This window comes from Mauremys reevesii, linkage group 11, assembly GCF_016161935.1.
Source record: "Mauremys reevesii isolate NIE-2019 linkage group 11, ASM1616193v1, whole genome shotgun sequence".
In the NCBI taxonomy this organism is placed as follows: domain Eukaryota; kingdom Metazoa; phylum Chordata; order Testudines; family Geoemydidae; genus Mauremys; species Mauremys reevesii.
Genome location: NC_052633.1, coordinates 18,387,650 through 18,412,369, shown reverse-complemented (window position 1 = coordinate 18,412,369; position 24,720 = coordinate 18,387,650). Strand labels below are relative to the sequence as shown.

The following is a 24,720-nucleotide window of genomic DNA, read 5'->3' as shown; positions in this document are numbered from 1 at the left end:
TAAACAAATCCCCAGAGCCAGCTGGCATCCTCCAGGATTTTGCTGCTTAATTAGTGGGCTTTGTTCTGATCCTGCTTCAGTGGTTCCATGGGATTCTGAACTCAAGAGAGTAGCTGCACTCCATGAATCTTGTTTCTATATTTTTTAGTCCATAAGAAAGCTAAGGGGGCTCCAAGAAGTGGTCTGGACATTAACATTTTGGCAAAGGTACTGAAGGGGTCAGGCCAGGAATTCTATGACCAAAATCCACTGCAGCTGATCAGTCAGGAAACTGGACTTGATCCCGCACCGTGTTGTGTATATAAATCCAAATTATAAGGTGAATGAGCAGGGCAGAGGATGCAGGGAACCGAGATCCTGTGCTAATGAAACCACTGCTGTGCAGATGTCAAGTAACTCTTCCTTAGCAGCGGGAGGAAAGCCAAAGATGGAAATACACAGCTAAGGAGCTCACTTGCATGCTGGTGTCTCTTCAGACGTGTGCATTTTTGACTCACACCCCACTACTTTATTAGCACGTGTTCCTGCGTGTAAAGGAGGGGGGTGAAATTTACCCTGTGCAGAGGGCCAGCACAAGGTCTGCTTGCCACTGGAGTCCCCTGAAGGCTGAAATAGGACTTCAGTGATTTTGATGCACATTGTTGTGTGGGCCCTTTTTAAAGGGTGCACAGGGATATGGAGACTTCCTGCATGTCAATGTTTGAACCTATGCCTATTGCGTAACAATACGTGCACCCATAGCTGGGTTCTGTTCACATTGTTGTCTCAGGTATGTATGTAGGTTACCAACTCCAGGCAGTAGTGGAACACAACAGGGGACGTGAGGCATGAATTCCAAAGCCAAGGACTCTACCAAGAACACCCTGTCACCAGCCTCCTCCCATTTAACCTGAGAGCATCGCTCCAACACTTCCAATGACACATCAAAACCATCATGGTAACACATGGAGACAGAGGCATCACTCAAATAGCCAAGAGCCAAGCCATTTAGGACTTTATAGGACAAAAACCAATCCCTCAAACTTCATTTTGGAGTCAATTTAGAGTCAATATGGTCTAGTGGATAGGGCCCATGGATTAGCAGTCACCTGCTGTGGCAAATCATTGCCACTCTTTATGCGCCTTTTTTCACCTCCCACCTTTCCTTGGTATTGTCTATTTACATTGCAAGGTCCTTAGGACAAGGACTCTCTCTTACTAAGCGTGTACACAGTGTCTAGAGCAGTGGTCACCAACCAGTCGATTGCGATCGACTGGTCAAGCCTGTAGACTCTCCCAGTCGATCACAATCTCTGACTGCTAAAAGTCTGGAAGTGCAGCGGGACTGCGCTAAGGCAGGCTCCCTGCCTGCCCCAGCTCCACGCCGCTCCCGGAAGCAGCCAGCACAGCCCCGCAACCCCAGGGGAGGAGGGGGGGGGACAGGGGTCTCTGTGCACTGCTCCTGCCTGCAAGCACTGCCCCCACAGCTCCCATTGGACAGGAATGGGGAACTGTGACCAATGGGAGCTGCGGGGGTGGTGACTGCAGAGAGGGGCAGTGCGCGGAGCCACATGCCACCCCGCCCAGAGGCCACAGCATGTTGGCCCCTTCTGGGAGCAGCGTGGGGCCAAGGCTGGCCTGCCTTAGCCCTGCTGTTCTGCCAACGGAGAGCCACCCAAGGTAAATGCCGCCTGGCAGGAGCCCACATCCCAACTCCCAGCCTTGACCCCCCTCCTGGAGCCAGCACCCCAAACCCTTCACCCAACCCTGAATCCCCTCCCAGAGCCAGCACCCCATACCCCCTCCTGCACCCTGTACTCCCGCCCCAGCCCTGACCCCCCTCCCAGAGCCAGCACCTCTCACCCCCTCCTGCACCCCAACCCTCTGAACCCCTCGGCCCCAGCCCAGAGCCCGCACCCCCTCCCAAACCCCTACCCCAGCACGGTGAAAGTGAGTGAGGGTGGGGGACAGCGAGTGACGGAGAGAGGGGAATGGAGTATGTGGGGCAGGGTGGGACCTTGGGGAATGGGAGGGGTAGATCCTGGGTTGCACTTAAATTCAAAAAGTAATCTTGTGTGTAAAAAGGTTGGAGACCACTGCTCTAGAACAACGGGCCCCTGATCTCAGTTGCGTCCTACAGGTGTTACCATAATATTAATAATAATCAGTAAAATGTGGACAAGAGTGATCCAGTGGATATAGTGTACTTGGACTTTCAGAAAGCCTTTGACAAGGTCCCTCACCAAATGCTCTTAAGCAAAGTAAGCAGTCATAGGATAAGAGGGAAGGTCTTCTCATGGATCAGTAACTGGTAAAAAGACCGGAAACAAAGGGTAGGAATAAATGGCCAGTTTTCACAGTGGAGAGAGGTAAATAGAGCATCTCCCAAGGATCTGTAATAGGACCAGTGATGTTCAACACATACATAAATGATCTGGAAAGAGAGGTAAACAGTGAGGTGCCAAAATTTGCAGACAACACAAAATTAGTCAAGATAGTAAAGGTCAAAGCTGACTGCAAAGAGCTACAAAGGGATCTCACAAAACTGGGTGACTGGGCAGCAAAATGACAGGTGAAATTCAGTGTTGATAAATGCAAAGTAATGCACATTGGGAAACATAATTAAGGCTATGTTTTAGTCACGGGTATTTTTAGTAAAAGTCATGGATAGATCACAGGCAGTAAACAAAAATTCACGGCCCATGACCTGTCCATGACTTTTACTATATACCCCTGACTAAATCTTGGAGAAGGGGGGATGGCCCAGGGGTGCCACGGGTGCTCAGGGGGGGCTGGGACTGCCACAAGTGCTGGGGGGGTTCAACCTGGGACCCCTGCTGGTGCTGGGGGGAAGCAGGCGGTGGCATGCAGCCCAGGACCCCTGCTGGTGCTGCGGGGTGGGGGTGGTTGGCAGGCTCCCTACCTGGCTCCGCGCCTCCCCAGAAGCGGAGACATCCCCGTCCCTCAACTCCTAGGCAGAGGTATAGCCAGGCAGCTCTATGCACTGTTTCTGCTCCAAGCTATGGCTCCACAGCTCCCATTGGCCAGGGACCATACATGTGGTGCCTGCAGACAGAAGCAGCGCACAGAGCTGCCTGGCCATGCCTCTGCCTAGGAGCTGAAGGAGGGGGTTGTCACTGCTTCCGGGAAACCCCGCCAAGGTAAGGTCCACCCACAGCCCTCACCCCCTCCTGTGCCCCATCCTCCTCCCCCCTTCCACACACAAACTGCGGGAGGGGAGCGTGGTGGCCCAAAACTGCCACAGCAGCGGCCGGTGCAACTGGCCCAGGGGCTGCCTGAGCTGCTCCGGTGGCACCTGGGCCAGGCATACCAACCGCTGCAGAAGTCATGGAGGTCACGGAAAGTCACAGAATCCATGAATTCCATGACCTTCATGACAAACTCACAGCCTTAAACATAATCCCAAGAACACATACAAAATGATGGGGTCTAAATTAGCTGTTACCCGTCAAGAAAGAGATCTTGGAGTCATTGTGGATAGTTCTCTGAAAACATCTTTTCAACATGCAGCAGCAGTCAAAAAAATAAACCTAACAGAATGTTAGGAAACATTAGGAAACAGATAGCTAATAAGACAGAAAGTATCATAATGCCACTTGTGGCAGAGCTTTGACCTTGTCCTCGTGGGTCCTGCGCTTCTAGGCGGTTTATGCTAGCCTCGGTGGCTCACTGCGACCCTTCACGTAGCCCTTCTCTCTCTAGGGCCAGAGTTACAGTCTACTGAGCCCTTTTCATCATAAGCCAGCAAGGAGGTTGGTGAGAGAACTCCCACAGTCTCTGTTGTCTCTAGGGCTTATTTCAGAACAGTTTAGCCTCCTGTCCTGACAGGGGCCTGTCTTCCCTTCCCAGGGGGTGTTTCTGTAGTAGCAGGTTGGAGGGAACCCGGGCCCACCCTCTACTCTGGGTTCCGGCCCAGAGACCCTAATGGTAGCAGCTGTTGGCAGCCAGGCTTTCACTGCCAGAGTTGCTATGTTTCCCTGGGCCACTTCCCTACAGCTCTCCTGCTTCTCCCTTCTTCACCCTTACCGATGGTTTGAGGGTGTCTTCATTAACCAGCCCTTCAGCCACACTTCCTCTCCTCTGGCTCCCTGGCTCTCCCCAGCCTGACTGGAGTGAGCTCTTTTTATAGTATCAGCAGGGCCTTAACTAGAGTCAGATGTTCACATTACCTTAATGGACTCACCTGACTCTTTGCAGGTTAATTGGAGTCAGGTGTTCTCATTAGTCTATAGCAGCCCCTGCTCCAGTCAGACAGGGAACAGAAAACTGCTAATCCAGTGGCCAGTATATCTGCCTTCTACTACTTTGTTGTACCCAACTGGCCTGGGTCTATCACACACTATATAAATCCATGGTACGCCCACACCTTGAATACTGCATGCAGATCTAGTCTCCTCGTTTAAAAAAAGAAGATATATTAGAATTGGAAAAAGTACATCAAAGGGCAACAAAAACAATTAGGGCTGTGGTCCCCAACCTTTTCATCTGGCGGGAGCCAGACAAAGGACTGTGGCGGCGGTCGAGCATCCACCGAAATGCCACCGAATTTCGGCAGCGACGCCTCTCGATGACGCTGCTTGTTGGCAGCAAGCGACATCATCAAGAGGCGTCGCTGCCGAAATGCCGCCGAATTTCGTTGGCATTTTGGCTGATGCTTGACCGCCGGCCAGGACGCGGGTGCATTTAGATGCCCCCACGGGCACCACATTGGGGACCCCTGAATTAGGGGTATGGAAGGGTTTCCATCTGAGGCGAGATTAAAAAGACTGGGACTGTTCAGTTTAGAAAAAAGAGATGACTAAGGGGGGGGGGACATGATAGAGGTGCATAAATTCCAGGTTAGTGTGGAGAAAGTGAATAAGCAAGTGTTTATTTACTCCTTCATGTAGCACAAGAACCACAGGCTCTCCCAATGAAATTAATAGGTAGCAGGTTTAAAACAAACAAAAGGAAGTACTTCTTCACCCAACACACAGTCCACCTGTGGAACTCATCGCCAGGAGATGCTGTGAAGGCCAAAAGTATAATAGGGTTAAAAAAAGAATTAGATGAGTTCATGGAGGATAGGTCCATCAATGGCTGTTAACCAAGATGGTCAAGGACACAACCCCATGCGCTGGGTTTCCCTAAACCTCTGACTGCTAGAAGCTGGGACTGGATGGCAGGAGATAGATCACTCAATAAATTGCCTTGTTCTGCTCATTCCCTCTAAAGCATCTAGGACCAGCCACTGTTGGATGACAAGATACAGAGCTAGATGGGTCTTTGGTCTGACCACATATGGCCGTTCTTGTGTTTAAAACTGGTAGCCAGTGCAGAGCACAGATGTAACATGCTCTCTTCATAAAACTTTATTTAATAAACAGGCTGCCTCATTCTGTCCTGTGTAAAGTGGTCTGAAAGCATAGCCCCATGTAGAGTGCCTTGAAGTAATTCTCTCTGAAGGTGACAAAGACATAGACAAACGTGGTAAAAGTCTACCTTCAACAGGAAAAGACAACTTTTTTGCCTGGTGTAAATGGTTAAAAGCACTCTTGGCTGCTGCTGCTACATGGGTACCCACAAGCAGCTGGGGACCTAGCAAGATGCACAGGGTGCATACCTTAACTACAAATAGCAGACAAGCTCCCGCAACCAGAGGCACTGCTATAATTGTCACCCGTTCTTGTTGGTTCCTGCAGTCAACAGGATTTCCATCCTAGCTGGGTAGAGTCCCACAACAGCAGGAGTGAAAGGGGTGGAAATAGTAAGACCCAGTCCTTGCCAGGAAGGTATCCTGAGTCCAAGTCCAACACCTTAATCACAAGACCATCCTTCCTCTCTGCCAGCTTCTTTCTCACATAGACACATGAGTAGGGTTACCAGATAGCAACTGTGAAAACACAGGGCGGGGAGGGTTGGGGGGGGGGGGTAATAGGCACCTATATAAGAAAAAGACCCAAAAAATGGAACTGTCCCTTTAAAAATGGGACAGATGGTCATCCTAACATGAGTCATTAGCTCCTTACCTCCACCATGCTGATTGAAAAGGATACTCACCCTACACTGAGTTGAATTGGGCTATCCCAAGGTGACTGTTACTCTTGCAATGGCATTCTCTTAAAAGAATGGTCAAAATTTTAACCAATAAAGCTACAGAGGGATTTAATTCACAGCCGTGGTTCCTTATTGCTCCAGATGATAGGGTGTGCTATAGGACACTGAAAATGCTCCAATGCCTACTACACAAACTATATATGGTTATTGGAATATCCATTGGGTTGGCAACAATGAGAGCACTTTGGGGTATAAGCCATGGATCTCTCGAGCCATACAAACAGCTTGGGCTCTCTCTTTCTAAACACATTTCTGAAAGGCACTTCCATTCCTCTGTATCCTATTTCACTGGCTAGAGGAGAGTCATCTCTGCACTCATCTGCTGTCAGAAAAGATTTGTTACACTGCTGATTATTCATTGCTCAGCAAGTCAGTCTAAGGAACTGGAGGAGAAATAATCCACCCAAAAGTGCTGTTGACTGTTGAAACTGGCAGAACTGAAACAAAGGCCCTTTGCTCAAATCTCCTGCTTCAGGATCATGAGGAAGTCGGGCTTTTCAAAGACACTGCTGCTTAATAGGATTATGATCATCAGGGAGGCCAGGAATTTCGAAGGATCTTAAGGGAGTTAGGAGTCCAACACCAACTGGACTCGGAAACGGGTGCTGAACTCTGTTAGACTCTCTGGAAAGCCCAGCCAGTGTCTGTGCATATGTGATTTGTCAGAATTGAATAAATAGTTTATTTGTTGCTGCTCTTGACAAGCTTAGGTATAGCCTGTAGGCTAAATCTCCCCTCATCTAAATCCCATCCAGCCCCACTGAAGCCAATGAACACATGGATCAAGATGGGTGAAAGACAGCACACGACAGTCAGTAAGTAATACACGCTACGCTTCCTGCAGCTGGACGTCACTTGGTAAAAAATAAACATCTTGCTTTGTGGAACTGCTCTGCTTCATTCTGCAGGTTTAACGTAAAGTATTCTGCAGGGACAATCAGCTGAATGAAATGGGACCAGGATGACACTCTAATGGGGTGGTTGGAGAGCTCTAACAGAAATTAGCTTTCTTAGTACAGTATAGTTGTTTTATCATTTTGTTTTTAACATAAGACTTGAGAGCTCTTTCAAAGCCCATTCCAAGGAAGGCAAACACAAGGGAAATCAGGTGACAGCAAGCAGTCAGTCTCTGACCCAAAGACTGCCAAAATGGGTGGGTTTGCATTCCCAAAACACACAGCAGAAAGAACATCCAACACAATTACATGCATGGCAACTAGGAGAGCAACTAACCCCAGGCTGTGTATAATATTGAAGACTCTCGCATATGCTGTAGAGCATAAATGCCTTCTTTAAAGCTGTCCTCATTTCCTCTGGTGTAGCTATACGTGCTAAATTTGGATTGGAAGTTAGAAGAATAGACATGGACTTTATATGTTTATTTTGGTATCATATTAATGGGGTCAATTTTTTGCACAGAGTTTGTACTTACATATATATGGCTTGATTATTCAGAGGTGTTGCAAACTAAGAACTCTCACTGACTTGAAGTGGCGAGATGGGCCTGATTTTAGAAGGGATGAGTACCTATCCTGTGTGTATAATAAATCTTTTTATTTACCTCAAAATTACAAAGAGGTCTTCACATGAAGTCCGCTTTACATCTATTTCATAGAGATAACATGTAGACTATCCTCTAGGATTTTACATTTACATCCTTTCGCAACTAACCCTAATGGGACAAATGTAGCATTTTTCCAAGCAGATATACTCAAAGCTGAAAAACACACAGTGTTTAAGTAGATCTCATTAGATCAGCTACCCCAAATCTCTCCTCTTTATATACAGAGGATTAGGCTTCTTTTCACTGTCATGCAACATTAAAATAGGAAGGCATACACACAGCTGACATGGATTTGACAAAAAATTAATGATTTGTACATCACTTTAATGCTTTAAATCTGCAATTCATGTATGCTAATTAGGTCATAATGGGGCTGTCTGAGAACAGAACTGTCATCAGGCTTCTCTGTAGGTTTCTGGAAACAGAGATACAGCACTGCCTGCCCCTGGTTGGCTCCTGGAATCTGTGCTGTAACCTGGCAGATCTCTGATACCATTTTTTTCTTACACAATTGTTTCCTGGCTGTGGTGCTTTAATCTATCAGAGTGATGATGGCATATCTCAAATAGCTAGCTCCTGGATTCAGTGATACATCCTAGTGGAAACTGTGTACAGTCACTATATCTCAGTGATTGATTCGTGGATTTTAAGCTGTCATACTGTATCTCCGAGGGCAGCTGTCAGCTTCCTGGATGCATGAGGATGTATTTATGCAGCATGTTATGAAAAAATATATATATAACTCTTATTTACAGATAAGTAAGGTTGTAAAACTTAAGAAAAAAACAAAGGGGAATTCAAAGCAGGGCTGTATTTTATTCTCCTGTTGAAAAGCCTTGCATATCTTTCTGTGACAGGAAAATAAAACTGCTCCGTTATTCAGAGATCTCTTCTTTAGTCTTGCACCAGTGGTGAAAAGACACAGTTTGTCACAGCAGAAAGAGAAAGCCACCTCACCAATTGGAACAACAGGAGCAGCGTGTCTTGCTAAATGGTAACATTGCAGAATATCTTGCTATATGATAGCACAAGGTTCTGCTTCTGTTGACTCTTTTTTTTTTTTTAAATGAGTTGTAGCAAAACTCCACGTTTCTTGACAGCCCGCATGAGGGCATAAAGCAATAGAGAGGGAAGTTTTGCTTTCCCAGGGGACTGCGGCCCGGGAATAATCCCATACAGATATCATGGGCCTCCCTGATCCAAAGCCCATTGAAGTCAGTGAGATCCTTCAATGGGCCTTTGATCAGGCCCTAAATAAGCAGTTTAGGCAGGGGACATATGATACTGCCATGTGCAGAAGAACAGGGAGAGGCTAATTAACATTACAGACAAACATGTAAGTGATGTTGGTTTTATGGCATGTGGAGATGGTGTGTCTATAAAAACAAACAAAAAGAAATATGGAACCAACAAGACCACACGGCCTATGTCAACAAGATGGCCAGTTTTGTTCAACATCTTTATCAATGATCTGAATGACAGGATTAATTGCACCCTCAGCAAGTTCGCAGATGACACTAAAATGAGGGGAGAAGTAGATACGCTGGAGGTTAGGGATAGGGTCCAGAGTGACCTAGACAAATTGGAGGATTGGACCAAAAGAAATCTGATGAGGTTCAACAAGGACAAGTGCAGAGTCCTGCACTTAGGAAGGAAGAATCCCATGCACTGCTACAGGCTGGGGACCGACTGGCTAAGCAGCAGTTCTGCAGAAAAGGACCTGGGGATTGCAGTGGATGAGAAGCTGAATACAAGTCAGCAGTGTGCCCTCATTGCCAAGAAGGCCAACAGCATATTGGGCTTTATTAGTAGCAACATTGCCAGCAGATTGAGGGAAGCGATTATTCTGCCCTATTCAACACTGGTGAGGCCACACCTGGAGTATTGTGTCCAGTTTTGGTCCCCCCCACTACAGAAGGGATGTGGACAAACTGGAGAGTCTAGCGGAGGGCAATGAAAATTATTAGGGGGCTGGGGCACATGACTTACAAGGAGAGGCTGAGGTAACTGGGGTTAGTTAGTCTGCAGAAGAGGAGAATGGGGCAGGTGGGGGGATTTGATAGCAGCCTTCAACTACTTGAAGTGGGTTCCAAAGAGGATGGAGCTAGGCTATTCTCAGTAGTGGCAGATGACAGAACAAAGAGTAATGGTCTCAAGTTGCAGTGAGGGAGGTCAAGGTTGGATATTAGGAAAGAAACTATTTCCTAATAGGAGGGTGGTGAAGCACTGGAACGAGTTACCTAGGGAGGTGGTGGAATCTCCATCCTTAGAGGTTTTTAAGGCCCAGCTTGATAAAGCCTTGGCGGGGATGATTTAGTTGGGGATTGGTCCTGCTTTGAGCAGGGGGTTGAACTAGATGACCTCCTGAGATCTCTTCCAACCCTGATATTCTATGACTTTAGTTGTTGAATCTCTTCCCCATCAGCTTCTCTTTTAGAGCAGTGAGCTCTTTAGCACAGGGACTATATAAGGCCAGAACTTGAGAACTGTAAATCATTGTGAAATCCAGTGACGTCAATGGTGCTAGGCCCTCTTACACCAGAGGAGGATCTGGCCCTAGACCATTCTATGTGTCTGTACATCACCTTGCACATTTTGGGCACTGTCACAGTATAAATAATAATGTCCGCCAGCAGGCATTTATGAGGGTGCAATGCTCACATGTGGTTTTCTTCTCTTCATGCCATGGTTATTCCTATGAAAGTGAGCCTTCTTATAATGCCACATGTTCACTGTGCAATGCAGATATATTCAAGGACTGAGCAAAGTGGTCTCCCATGTATCCTTTTGGACATACCCCATGAAAAGCGGCATTGTAGTCCACATAAGCGATCGCTATTAATTGTATTCAGGGGCGGCTCTAGGCACCAGCTAAACAAGCAGGTGCCTAGGGCGGCGAAATTTAGGGGGCGGCGAAATGACGTGCGTGTATGTGCCCGCTTACCGGAAGAGCGGCGGGAGCTCTTCCCCGGCTGCAGAGGACAGGCCGCTCCTCGGCTTGTCCCCGCGGGTGCACACCAAGAAGCGGCCCCTCCTCTGCAGCCGGGGAAGGGCCGCGCTACCAGCTCCGCCTGGGGTGGGGTGGGGTGGGGAGGGGGTTGCTTACCGAGGAAAGGTGGGAGCCGGTAGTGCAGCCCTGCCCGGGCTGCAGAGGAGGGACCGCTTCTCCTCCGCTTGTCCCCGCCGGTGCACTCCGAGAAGCGGCCCCTCCTCTGCAGCTGGGGAAGGGCCGCGCGACCAGCTCCCGCCGCTCTTCCGCAGTTAGCCCCCCCGGCGGAGCGGGTAGCGCGGCCCAGCCCCCGCGGCAGAGGAGGGGCCGCTCCTCAGCTTGTTCGCGCTGCTCTCCTGCGGGCAGCGGCCACCCCCCACCCTCCAGACCAACCGGTAGCCAGCTGCGGGCCGCCTCCCTGGGGGGGGGGGGGCTAGGGCGGCGCTGCGCTGCTCGGGGGGCGGGGGCTCGGGCTGCGGTCGGCGCCGCTGGGGGGGGCGGCGCTCTTCTTTTCTGCCTGGGGCGGCAGAAAAGCTAGAGCCGGCCCTGATTGTATTACAGGGGTGCCTGGAAGTCCCAGCTGAGAGCAGGGCTCCATTATGCTAGGCACTGTACATACACATGGTGAGAGTCAGTCCCAATCCAAAAGCGCTCGCAGGCTAAGTAGCCAGGACAGACGGGGGGGGGGGGGGGAACGGAAGCATGGAGAGGTAAAGTGACTTGCCCTAACTCAAACAGCAGGTCAGTGGCAGAGCCAGGAGCACAGCCCAGGTTTCCTGAGTTATAGTATAGCATCCTTTCAACTAGGCTATACGTTAGGGCTGGACAAAATTTTTGGCCTGAGAGCCACATCGGGGTTCTGAAACTGTATGAAGGGCCAGGTAGGGAAAGCTGTCTTCTTCAGGTATAGTGAGGAGTTTTGGAATATCATACAACATCCCAAATATACTGTTGTGTTCCTTGAGCTGCATGAAATGTTCTTCAACTGACTGTATTGCACAATCTAGCACCTGGTTAAAGAATTCAACATTGAATTGTTGTTTGTGGTCTCTTATGGGATTATCCCATGCCTCATAATCAAAATGTCTTCTTCGGTGACTCTTGTATTTTGAATGGGTGGGAAAATAGCTTCAGTGTGAAATTCCTATGCCAACTTCTGTGCACTCTTCAGAACGTTTTGAAATCCCTCATCTGACCGGTAAGACTGTAGGTATGACTGCTTTGTCCAGTTGTTCCATTGCTCCAGATATATCAAGGTCAACACCTTGGAATCTCTTGCTTACAACATTTATTTCAAACAGTATGTCATGCAACAACACTAAGCCACAGAAATTTGAAGTTATGCATGTTTCTGGTGATTCCATTTCCCTCTGCCACTGTTCTCCCACAAACAGTTCCTGTCAGAGCATTATCCTCCTTAATGGCAACTATGGCATCACCTATCTTCCCAATTTGGTGTTTTATAGGCTTAATTGCCTCCACTCAAGTTTCCCATCATGTGGCACTCACTGGTTTCCATGACAGAGAGGTTGTTCCCAGATGTTGCTTCAAAAATTGCCATTGATGAGTTGATGCAGAGAAAAATACATAGATGCTTTGAATTACATTAAAAAATTCAGCAGCCTCTCTAGAAGTTGATGTTGCATCAGTGTCCACCAAGTTCAATGAATGAGAACTGCATGGGACAAAAAAAGCTTGAGGGTTTAACTCTCAGATCCGTGTCTGCACTCCTCTGTTCTTTCCTCTCATGTTGGCACCATTATCGTAGCCTTGACCTCTCATGTCAGCTATCGCAATTCCCGTACCTTCCAGCTTTTTAAGAAGCACATTTGTCATATCAGCTCCTGTAGTATCATCATCAATGTCAATAAATTCTAGAAAATGCTCTCTGACAGTCACCATTGCAGGTTCTGTTGTTGTTACAAAAGGCGCCATTAAAGTCATTTGTTCCGTATGACTGATGTCAGGTGTGCAGTCCAGAATAACAGAGTAATATCTTGCTGACTTCAGATCTGCCACAATCTTATGTTTGACTTTTGTTGCCAGTAACTGTATGATCTCATTTTGAATTGTTTTTCCAAGTTAGTGGTGTGTGTACATTTCTTGGGTGGTGACTCTTCTCAGATGCTCCTGGAGTACAGCATCAAACTCAGCCATCAGCTCCGCAATTTTAGGGAAGTTTCCATTGTTTGGCACATACAGCTGATCTGAAGTGCCACGCAGTGCTAGGTTTTGAGTAGCAAGCATTCTCACAATGGCAATGAGCCTTTTCAGAACACTTTGCCAGTAAAAAGACTCTGATGCAATCTTCTCTTGATGCTGATCATCTGTGGTGGCCTTTAACCTTAGTCTCATCTCAAGCTCTTTCCACCTATGGAATGCTCTCTGGTGATTTGCTGCCTTCTCATGGCATGCCAGATTTTTCCAGTCCTTTGTTCCTGTAGAACCCAATGTGGCTGGAACATTAGACTGGAAGAGTTTGCAACAAAAACAGTATGCAACGTTCCGGGTTTTTGAGTACATAAGCCATGGCCTCTCTACTTTGTCACCATTGGGGATTTCACGCCAGTAATGTGTTGGATGGAAACTTCTATTTCCATTGTCTTTGGGGAACATGAAGTTTTTCACTTGCTGTGGCCCATGCAGTACAAGGAAGTCCCTCAGGCTACTGCTCAAGTGGGTCCACAGTCCTGGATCATCTAGACTTAAGGAACTAAACTCGGCAGCAGCTGTTTCTTGCACCTCCACCACACTCTTCTCTGATCTACATTTTTCTTCAGGAATGTGCATTGTTACATCCATTTGAGATGGAGATATGGACACTTCAGTAGCTGCCAAGTCACCTGCACTCTGACTAACTGGAAGATCAGGCATCTCCTCACCACTTACATCCTCACTGGGGCTGGAAGGCTCACCGTGAACATTTGTGTCTATGTATCTCAGGAGAGCTCCTTCCTGCTTAGATAGAAAAGCTTCCTTTGCTTTCTTTCTTTTTCTGAATGCTGCCCCAGAGGGGCGTTTTCTTCTTTCACTCATGACTGCTGTTCTGTGCCAACTATAGTGGCTCTCAATGCTCAATTGAAGGGGACAAATAAGCAGGCTGGTAGCAGGACCTGAGTGAGGGAAGATATCAGCATCTTAAGGGCCTAACTGGCTCCTACTACTTCAGTTGACTGCCTGTTCTCCTCAAGGAGGTTCAGGGAAGCAGCAGAAAACAGGAGGCTCCCTGAGAAGCTGGGGTTAATCAGTCCAGGCTCCTGGGGGTGCTAGAGAGATACGTAAGAGGCTCCTCCTCCTCCTCTCTCCCTGCAACTCCTGCTGCTTTCTGTTATTCCCTCTCACCTTTTCTCCTGCCTGCCTGTTATGTCTCTTGTGCCCTCCTTCCTCCAGCACAGCACTCCACCATCTCTGTGCATCTAGAGCAGAGAGACTACATATGCGCCAGCAGCAGACACAATTTTCTACACTCTGGGTCCTAGTGGCATTCCCCACCCCGCCCTCCCCCAGACTGGCACCTGAGGCAGCCCCTCAGTTCACCTCATGGTAAGGCCATCCCTGCACACGAGTGGCCTTCATGGGTTCTGAAGATATGCACTGCAGTATAATCAGCGTGAGCCTCTATGAATGCCTGGGCTTTGGCCCTTTGTTGTTCAGGTAGTCTTGTTCCAGTACTGAGCAGGATGTGTAGACAGGTAAATAACACTGGCCTTCACACAGAACAGATATCATTTGAAGCATTAGAGTCATCTACAATGAAAAACTCAGCCTTTGCCAGCAGTTGCTACACTGAGATATCCTTTTTTCCTCTAGACTCCAAGAACAGTAGAATAGCTGTAGTCCCTGTGTGTTATTGTTTGGTAAATGTTTGTCTGATGGCTGCATACTTATTCATTATGCACAGGCTGTAGCTCCTGTAAGCATAAATAGGCTAGAGACCACATATGAGCCTGAAATATGCTTGTTTAGAGCAATATTTCCAGCACCTTTGTAAGGTGTTATGCCAACGCTAATCCAGCTCTCAACTGGCTTCCGGCTGAATACAAACTGATGCTTCTGCAGTCCTGGAAGATCAATACAAAAGCAGAGACAACTATTCTCATGAATTTTTCACCCTGTGTTTGCTTTTCAGCTAAGGCCCATATACAGCAAGCCAACCCGCACTTTTGTGGCAGGGCCAAGTGAAGCAAGAGGAAGTCCAGATACAAAACACTTGTTATAAAAAGAGAGTCCCTATGCATTTCAAGTGCTTGGTTAATATCCAGGGGTGCGAGTGTGCATGCATGGGAGAGAGAGAATGAATTGATTTAGGCCCCGGTCCTACGAGTCCTTTCGTACAGTTAACCCAAGGGTATGGTGCTCCAGTTCAGAGCAAAAGTGGGTGGAAGCTAGTGAGTTTAACCACTAGATGTAAGGGGATGCCTATACTAAAGCACCACAGCAGCTGTGCCACTGTAGCACTATAGTGTAGCTGCTTCCTACAATTGACAGGAGGGGTATTTCCCCATCAGTGCTGTTAATCCATCTCTCCGAGAGGTGGTAACCGGGTGACAGGAGTATTCTTCCACCTCCCTCGTTGCACCTACAGCAGCGGTTAGGCTGACTTAACTACAGCACTCAAGATGCAAAATTTTTCACAGCCCAAAGCAACATAGAAAGGCCAATCTAATTTTAGAGTGTAGACAAAGCTGAAGCCTCCACACTGTGCAGAACTAAATCTTAAGCCTCCTGCGCACCCACTGCCCTTGCTCTCAGCAGGGCAGAACATAGGTGAAGAATAGTCATGTCTGAAGGGACATGAGTATAAATGCAATTTCCAAAACGCCAAGGAGGTGCTTAGCTAGGAATTCCTTTCTTTGTCCTTACTCTTGCTATTACTCAGGAGGAACTTATCAGCCAAACCACAATGTGTTAATGCGGCACTGAATTGCACTGTACTCTGTCCAATCCACCATTCTTCATGTTGTGATGCTTCCCAGTGGTACCCATGGTTGAGAGGCACCTCACGACCACCTGCCCTTAGCAGGAGGAAGCCTTGTCTGTGCCTGCTGTGGGTCTGCTCCCCAGCTGCTCTGGCCATGGGCAACACAAGCATCCCCCACGGCCTCACAGGTCCCCCGTCACTCTACAGGTTAGCAATAACCTCACCCCAACCTGCAAGCCCTAGGAGAACCTCCCTGGTGCTGACAGCCCCACATACACTGGACTCTTGCAGTAGTCACAGATTTGCAGCTTCCACAGAAAAAATACATCCCAGCTTACCAATTCTACCTCAGGGCACTGCTCCACTTCACGCAGAACTGATTATAGTGAAATTAAGTATAAGGGCTGGTCTACACTAGGGAGGGGGATCAATCTAAGATATGCAACTTCAGCTACACTATTCACGTAGCTGAAGTTGAAGTATCTTAGTTCGACTTGCCTGGCCGTCCTCACGGCGGCAAGTTGACTCCCATCAACTCCACTTACTCCTCCTGTCGAGATGGAGTATGGGCGTCGATTCGGGGATCGATTTATCGTGTCTAGACGAGACACGATAAATCGATCCCCGATACATCAAACACTACCCACCGATCCGGCGGATAGTGTAGACCTGCCCTAAGTTTATTTAACAAAGCATGGGGGTTCAAATAGTAGCAAATAGAAGTATTGGAAACAAATGGTCACATATAAATCATCATCATAACATACATTCTAGAGCTTAGACTTCGTTCAGAGGATACTTGTGTCTTGTGGACTATTGCTCACCTAAAATCCTTGCAGCGCTTTACAGCTTCCTTTCATGACAAGTGCGCAGAGCCATCTTGCCCCTCGGGTGAAAGATTCAGCGTGTTTCTTGCCCCCTCACCTTTCCCCAAGATATACCAGTCCCATCCTTTGTTGTTATTCATGACCAGGACATTCCCTGTGTTTAGTTTCATCTTGTAGATTTCACCACTAGCTTAGTATGCATATTGGTGGAAGCCAGGATGAGCCTTTTATGCTTGTGGGGTGGCTATTGGTGTCAGGGCTCTGATCCATAGTAGCATAAGATTAACCCCAGGTTACAGGGCAGGCAGCGACTGAACTCCTTACTGGTTTGGGTAGTCCCCAAAACATCACAGGGAGGCACTCAGTGTCAGTCAATGGAATCCATCTTTCAGGGCAGGAAATTCCTCACAGAAAAGAAGGCGTGTTAAGGCTCTGGGACAATATCTGTACAAACACTCCTCTAAATCACCAATATTACCCAACCCAAGACACTGGGGACCTGATTTGCATAGGTGCCGAGTTCTCAGAACCAAATCATTGAAAGCTGTGGGTACTTAGAACCTCTGAAACTTAGGACCAAGGTATAGTCAAGTTGGATACACAACAATTCGGCCACCCTGAATCAGAAGCCAGCTTTATAAAACATTGACCTAAATGCCTGAAGTATCTATGGGCCAGCTTTGATACCCTTATCATTGCACCTTACTGCTTGAGTGATCCCACTGATTTTTCAAGTTCCCCTATCACTTTGCTTTCTCCTTCATTTTAGCTGCTTCCCCGTTTCTGAACCTCTGTCAGCTAGCCTCCTCCATATGCATGTTGCTTGTCATTTTACTTGGAAAATACAACTGTAAAGCATAATTAGTATTAATGATGCGAGAGATTGAGTTTCTTATTTGTATTAATTGCTGATTAATGCTTTAAATATCTCTAGCACTTACAAGTATTTGGAATTAGATGTATTCCTTTCTGTAGTGTCTTCTCTGAGGGGAGGCTCTTACCGACAGGCACTGACTCAACTGGAGCGCGCAGTGAAGTTGTTTATATGCTCAGCGTCTGTTACTACAAAAACAGGGAAAACACTGAAGGAGCTTCCTTTAGGGGGAAGAATTATTTCACAGCTAGCTCTGAACAAAGATGTGAGTTGAGCTGGAGGGGCCTTACAGGGCTCATTTGAGAGCGCTCCTTGTTAGCATTGAGAAACCTGGGGCCCAGTGGGGGAGGATCTCAGCTTTCAGCTAAAGAAACACACACACATACACACAGAGAAGTCTCTAGCCCTTTTCTTTGCAAAGATAGCCTGGGAAATAGATGCAAATTGATCATTAGGGCTCAAAGGAATAAGCATGGGGCTCTGCTCCTTCAGGGGAGGCCTGAACAATCCCCTAGACACAATTTTGATGTAGTCTGAGTCAAATCCTCAGTCCAGCCTTATACAAGCAGTGCCATTATGGTGGACAGGAGTCAGTGACAAGCTGGGGTGGGGGAGGGAAGGGGAAATTGCTACACAGGCTGTTTCAAAAAGACCAGCTCCGCTTGTTAAAAGCATTCAAGTCTTCTGAGGCCTTGTCCATACACCCAAGTTGTGGGATGGGGAAATAAGCTACATCAGTATCAGGCACCTGTACAGGGACATAACTGTGTTAACGTTTGGGGTTGTACTGGTATAACTATTGCATTTAAAATAAATCATCCCTCCCCCCACTCAACTGACAGTTACACTGGTTCAAATTCTGTGTGTAGAGCAGATCTGAGGTTCAGAACACAGTTCAAATCTCCCATGAAGTATGTCCATTGTTTTATATAGTGCTGCTTTAAATACTTCTTTTAAAGTATTAATCAGTTCCTGTATTCGGGGATTAGCTTGAGGGGGCCATATTAGGAGAGAGGAAAGGAAAGAGGTTACAGTGGAAAGGTGTGATTGGAAGAAGTTAGCCTGGAGAAGGGTTGTAAATCAAGAGAATAGTCTTGGGGCGCAGGATACAGTGGGAGTCTCCTCCCATCCACATAGTGCCAAACACAAGAATTACGGTTTACCAAATTACAGGTTTCAGAGTGCCACAAGTACTCCTGTTTTGTTTTTTTTTTGCGGTTTACCAAATGCATCCCAAAGGAATGGTTAGAGCCTGCATTAGGGAGCAAATACTGTCTCTTTCCAACCTGAGCGGGCACCTGAGGGCTGGTGGGCAATGGACCCCAGTGGATGGGGCTGCTGAATGTAGGGTGCCCACCAAGCAGGCTGACAAGCCAGGCACTGTGCAAGTTTCACCTTCCCCTGTGAACAGAGGGGCTTACAAGGACTCAGTGGCCTTCCTCATCTCTATACAGGGGGTAACAGGCCCTACTGCAGCCCTGTGGCTGGAGTTGCTGTTGTGGAGGTGCTAAGCTCCTACCCAGAGCTCTTCCGGAAAGCTGGAGGAAGGCAGAGGAATCTCTTACTGTCAGTCCATGCATAGTTTCCCTGCATAAATCCTGTTTACTCAGGCTCGGAGCAGCCAGGGGATGCATTTCACTCCAGGGATGTTCAGATGATAATCTAGTGTCACGGCAGCATCACCTGCTTGCTGTCTAGAAGAGCTACCCACCCTCGCTGGCAGCAAGGGACCTCGTGAGCTTTCACATTTAAAAGACTAAGTTAAAATATCTACCCCCAGGGTTTTAGTTTTAAAGTATGAAATGGTCATTGACCCAACACCTGGAGATGTCTCAGTCTCCATATCAGAGACATGGCTTTCAGGGAAGGTACCAAACTCTGGATTCAATTTATCCAAAGAGGAACCCATTCGCTTCTGACTGATGCCGCTTATGCTCCTGGAGGCACCCTTACTACTGGAGAGGGCTGTGAAGCTGATTGCAGGGACCCAGATCTGGAGAGGTCTAATTTTGGTTGGGCCACAGTGGAGGAGATCTTCAAAGTCATCTTTGTCCTGAACTTGTTCTTGGAATTCAGTTTGTCCCACCTCTTTGCAGGTGCTGCCTAGAACCACTTGGTGGGCTACCTGACACCAAAGTGACCTGTGTCTCCTGCAACTGTCCAGTCCACACCCCTTTGACACATGACTGTCCTCATGATGATATTTTAGAGTTATGACATTCCCACCTCCTTCTTAGTGTTGTGACTCTTCGCCAGGAACGAAGTGACACATTTTCCAGCCCATGTACCTTTCCTACTTGATTGAATTTTTCTACGTTTGTACGAGCCTCACAAGTTCAAACATCAATATATATTTTTAATTTTTTAAATGTTTTCTGGTCACCCTGAAGAGAGGCTGATGAACAGGCCAGAACCAGGTAATACGAATGAGCATAAAACCCAGCATGGGAGTGACATTCACTACAGGATAATACACAGGGTTCTAAAACAAAACTTAGCTCAGGCCAAAGAAATGTGCTAGTGCATTGTGGAAAAACCTGGGCACAAGTTAAGTCTCCTCCTCCCTGATTTACAGCAATGCTGGTACAGAATAGCTACTGAATTCTGCACCAGAGATGGCTGCATTTAAGAGGTAGAAGAGTAAGGAGAGTCTATAAAACACTTAAGAACTTTCAGGGTGACAAGTTTATTATATTTATATTCCATATATAAATCTATATTATGGTGTCTTCTATAAACATGCCCTAGTTTCTTTTTGCTAGCCTTGAGGCAGAGAATCCTAGACACCTCTCTTCTCAATTTAAACCACTTTGCATACTTAAACCACAACCCTGTGTAGGAAAGAGTTTAAAAAAAAAAAAAAAGCCCCAGCTCGTCCCATCCCTTTAAGAGGGTCCAGTACGAACTATCAGTCCAGCTGGCCAGTGCCCCTGGATGGATGGGTTATGGTCTCACTTCATCCCCTTTGTTTTTGAAGAGTTTAGCAGGAGTGGGATACTAGCCCAAGTGTGAAGTCTGCTTAGGAGGAGTGCAAGGTTTGTAATCGTGGCCTCCCACAAAGGGGATAGGCAACAACTTCTGCGCACACCTGGCTGCCATCTCATCTTTGACAGCCTCTTTCCATCCTTGGTTTGAAAATCCTATTTTCACTTTCATTTCTCTTCACTACTTAACTCTACTCTCTTTGCAGCCTAACTGCACTAGTCTTCTCCCTGCTTAAATTGACACTTAATTACTCAGCAGGCTGGAATGTGGTCTAGTCCCCGCTTCTTCCTACACCTTCTCCCATTAAGATATTATTAGAGATAATTCCAGAGTACTATAAATGTACCCAGCAGCCAGGATATGATAGGAGGTCCTCACAGACCCAAATATGATACTTGTCTAGAAGGTCCATCTATGCCCGTTAGCCTGGTAGCTTTTTATGTTTCCCCAGCTAAATTTTAGTCCCTTCTCTGGCTTAGCCTGTTCCAACCTAAGGCTGGTTCAAAGAGACACTTACCTTTCTGGCCTGATTACTTTGTCTCCCCTCCCTTGCTTCCTTCTTGGTAGATGAGAGTTCAGGTTTCTCAGGCCTAGTTCTGGAGACAAGCCGGGAAATGAGAGTAAGGGCTTGTCTATAATTGGAAATTAAGCTGTGTTAATTTAAACTCATTAAACCCCTGTGTGGAGGTTCTAATGGAGAAGTAAACTAGCCTTAAGGTTTGTCTACACAAACAATTAGACCACAGCAAGGTGAGGGGTGAATCTACCCTCACTAGCCTGTCTGGGTCTAACTGTCTGCACAGACCTTGCTGACGTGTATTAAATTTGTTAGAACACTTTTGGTCTAGTCCCTTTTGAAACAGGATTAGCTCAAAGTACAGTAACAAACTGTTAACACATGTCAGCAGGATCCACATGGGCAGTTAGACCAAGGCAGGCTAGTGTGTGGTAGATTCACCCCTCACTTTGCTGTGGTCTAATTGCTTATGTAGACAAGCCCTCAGTTAATGGAGTCACTTAGTGAATTCACTAATGCTAATTAAGATAAGCAAACTGAGGCCATTTTACTTATGAAGAGACCATCTACACAGGGATTTAATGTACTTTAGCTAATACCCTTTAAATTTGCACCTTTAATTAACTGAGATAATTTTCCTCAGTCACCTCTCTCCTCCTCCTCCTCCCCTCGCCTTCTCTCCACAGGCAGGAGAGTGCTTGAGTTGCTGTCAGTCTGGGGCCTTCACTGGTTGCCTGAGGAACTTTCCCTGTATGTATCTAGCTCCTGTAGTTAGATGTATGCACTGTTCTGGCTGTGTTCCCCTTCCCCCACAGTAGCCATTAAAATGCCTACATTCTATGACCCAAAGAAAATCTCTGCATCAGCTCAAAAGCTTCTTGCTCTCACCAACAGAAGATGGTCCAATAAAAGAGATTTCCTCACCCACCTGGGCTCTCCAGGACAACATCACTGCATATGTTCCAGGCTGGGAGCCCTTAACAATAGACTGTTTCATAAGGGATCAACAGCATACATCACTTTAGATTCCCTCTAAATGCATCTCCGTACACAACATTAGGAGGGCTAGAGGATTGTAGTGTTGTGGCAAAGGTGAGGAAGAAATTCCCATAGCTATAGTGAAGTTAAGTAAATGGATTTGGGACATGAAAGGGTTAGCAGCTGGAGTTACTGCAGCCACACCTATCCCAGCACCATTAGCAAGTGATCCTCAGGGTGTTCCCAATCTGCCCTTGAAAGCTATTGTCATTAAGAATGGGTGCTTTTTTTCTTGCCAGATCCAGGGATTCCTAAGATGAGTTGGTTTTGGGTGGTGATAGGCCACATGGTCAAGGTGATTTGAATTTTAAAGCTAAAATGTGAACAAAAAATCTTACTCTGGGGGAGACAGTGCAGGTTCTTCAGAGAAGTACAGGCCATTGCTGGCTGAAGTTGTTCAAGCACAGCAGCTTTTGTCAAAATTCTCAAAGCAGAGCTGGGCCTGTGACAATGTGAACTGGGCTGATGCTTTTACTATCACATTCCCTGGGGAAGAGAAAAAGAAAACCGGTGAACAAAATACAGGCACACAGAATTGTGTGTCCACTCATCCAGTGAGTGAGTAGCCTAGGCCTGGAGCTCAATCGCAGCTGCTGAGAAACCATGACAGAAGTCTTCAAGATAAGAAGACTATTTTCCAATATCAAAAGCCAGGATGTTTTTGTGGTAACATTTTTAGGGTTGTGTGCAGTGTGGGGTTTTGTTTATTTTGTATTTATTATTGCATATGGTTTCAGATCTTTATGAAATCTCACCATGGAACCATGCACCATTTGCACACAAAGTCCACATGGCTCCGGTACCCCTACAGAAAAAGGAAGTGAGGGTCAAAGGCAGCAGCACCCACCCTCTCTACCACACCACTTCAATGGCCAGAGCAGTTTTGCACTGACTAGACTGATTTTGATTGAGTTTAAAAAAAAGGGGGGGGAATGTTTGTGGCATCCCAGCAGTTCTTGGGATACCAGGACACTGTATAATAACTATACTAGTATATTTTTACTATACTAGGGAAACTGGGATATTTACTTAAAGATTCACTACAAGGCTTACTATAAATCAGCTGTCCAGGCTCCTCAGAATGTAACCCAATGCACATACAGGGCCAGACTGTGCCTGTTAAGTACAGGTAATGTAGAACCTTATTCCCTCACAATGAGAGGCTACCAGCAGGGGCTACACAGACCAACTAATGTGCAACACATTCGTGTCCTTTAGAAATCACGTCTCTGTACATTGCCCCACCATGTAGACAAGCCCAGCTTAGGAAGGGGAATGTAAGCAGAGCTGCTTTTAAAATGTATTTAACAAACCTGGGGCAGAGGTGTGTTGGGGGGTGTTAAGTGTAGGCAGATATTTTTTAGCTTGAACATAGTTTGGATTTTTGGATCTTCATTTTTGCTGTTTTAGTAAAACTTTGCAATTCACCTGTAGCATAGTAATGAGAGAGGTGTTAGATGGTACCTAGTCTCAGGCTTCTCATACCGTCACATAAGAATTTTAATGATGCAATAAATTCTGTGAAAGATGGGAGGGACTGTACTATGGTGACCTTTTCACTATTCTGCATTCTCTTTGGCTGCCCATTCCAGCCCTTCCAACAGGTTCAGTGTGGTGGTTGCAGGTCGGGGAGGAGTGGAAATGCCAGCCAATCAAAACATAGAATATTGAAAAGGTCAACATAGGAGAGCATGCTGCTATAATTCACAGAGACATTAAAAGTCTAATATTTAATCTGATGACAAAGATTGTAATGAGAGTCGAAAATGGCACAACGTTAATTCGTCTTTTTGACAAACACTGTAATGAGAATGGAAGTGTACAAGCGTCTCATATCCTTGTTACAGATTTTAGATTGTGATCTGTGCTCCTTCTACTGTAATGGGGACACAATCCTCTGTCGCTTCGGAAAGGTACAAAGCCCAGACCAGCCTGGGCAGCCATGTTATCATATGTGCAAATGGGTAGTGACGTGGCCATTTTAAACAAAACCTGGGAGGAATGTATAATCATGACCACTGGATTGTATGCAAGGAACTTTCATTTTAGCTGTGTGTGCATGTGGTTGTGTGATTGAGTAATGGACAATTTGAATTAGTCTTCTATCTGTGATACTTTCACTTGGGAAGTCAGTACCAGTACTGATTTGAGTTGGGTTGTTTTGTTTGTTTGGAGTGCAGTATGTGAGGGAAATAACTGGTTTGTAGATGTCCTAGGCATTAGCAGTAGGTGTTTCAGACATCCTTTATTTTCTGGGCACATTTACTCTTAATGCAAATGATGTCTGTGTTTGTATTGGTCAGATATTGTAGATAAGGCGTTTTCACCTACTTTATCATTTTCAGTTACTTTCTTCTAAGTTTTATCCTAATCCCTTGTCAATGCTACTCAAGGATGCATTGCAGAGTCAAATATTTGTTTTTGTAAGAGTCACTGCACGTTATAGGAGATGTGCTGTGATGCTTCTAGGAACTGGCATGTGGAAATTCTGGGATTTGTGCAATAAACAGAGAATGTAAAGTTAACAATGTTCTAAAACCTCTGCTTCTCCACTATGCATCGTTGTACCTTTGGCTCCAGTCCAGCAAGGCAATCCACACAGGGGAGCCTTTAAACCTACGCGAAGTCCCACAGACATTTCTAAGATTTTCAGAAGTGACTGATGATTTGGGCATCCAAAAGTCACTTTTGAAAATCTTGGCCAAAGGCATAGCTCAGCTAGTGGGATTGGCGTCTTTTATTAGGGCTTATTATTTGAGGCACTTCATCCAACCAGGAATGCTGGACAAGATTTAGAAGTGTTCTGAAAGTGTCATTTCTTTCTGTCTCTTTAGCATCTTATTTCAAGGATTCTCAAGCATTTTCGGAGAATGGACCACATCTTAGTAGAGAGAGAGAGAGTCTGGTTG

General features: G+C 46.5%; 1 long non-coding RNA gene across 1 annotated transcript in view; it reads right to left on the bottom strand.

The window, feature by feature from the left end:
* LOC120375126 overlaps nt 1-21,851 on the bottom strand; it is an 81,988-nt gene extending 60,137 nt beyond the window's left edge. Inside the window, exons 1-3 of the long non-coding RNA XR_005586447.1 lie at nt 21,702-21,851; nt 20,774-20,852; nt 17,339-17,459 (exon numbers count right to left, since the gene is read on the bottom strand). This is a non-coding gene — a long non-coding RNA (uncharacterized LOC120375126). The remainder of the gene's footprint in view (nt 1-17,338; nt 17,460-20,773; nt 20,853-21,701) is intronic.
* Nucleotides 21,852-24,720: the final 2,869 nt, after the last annotated feature.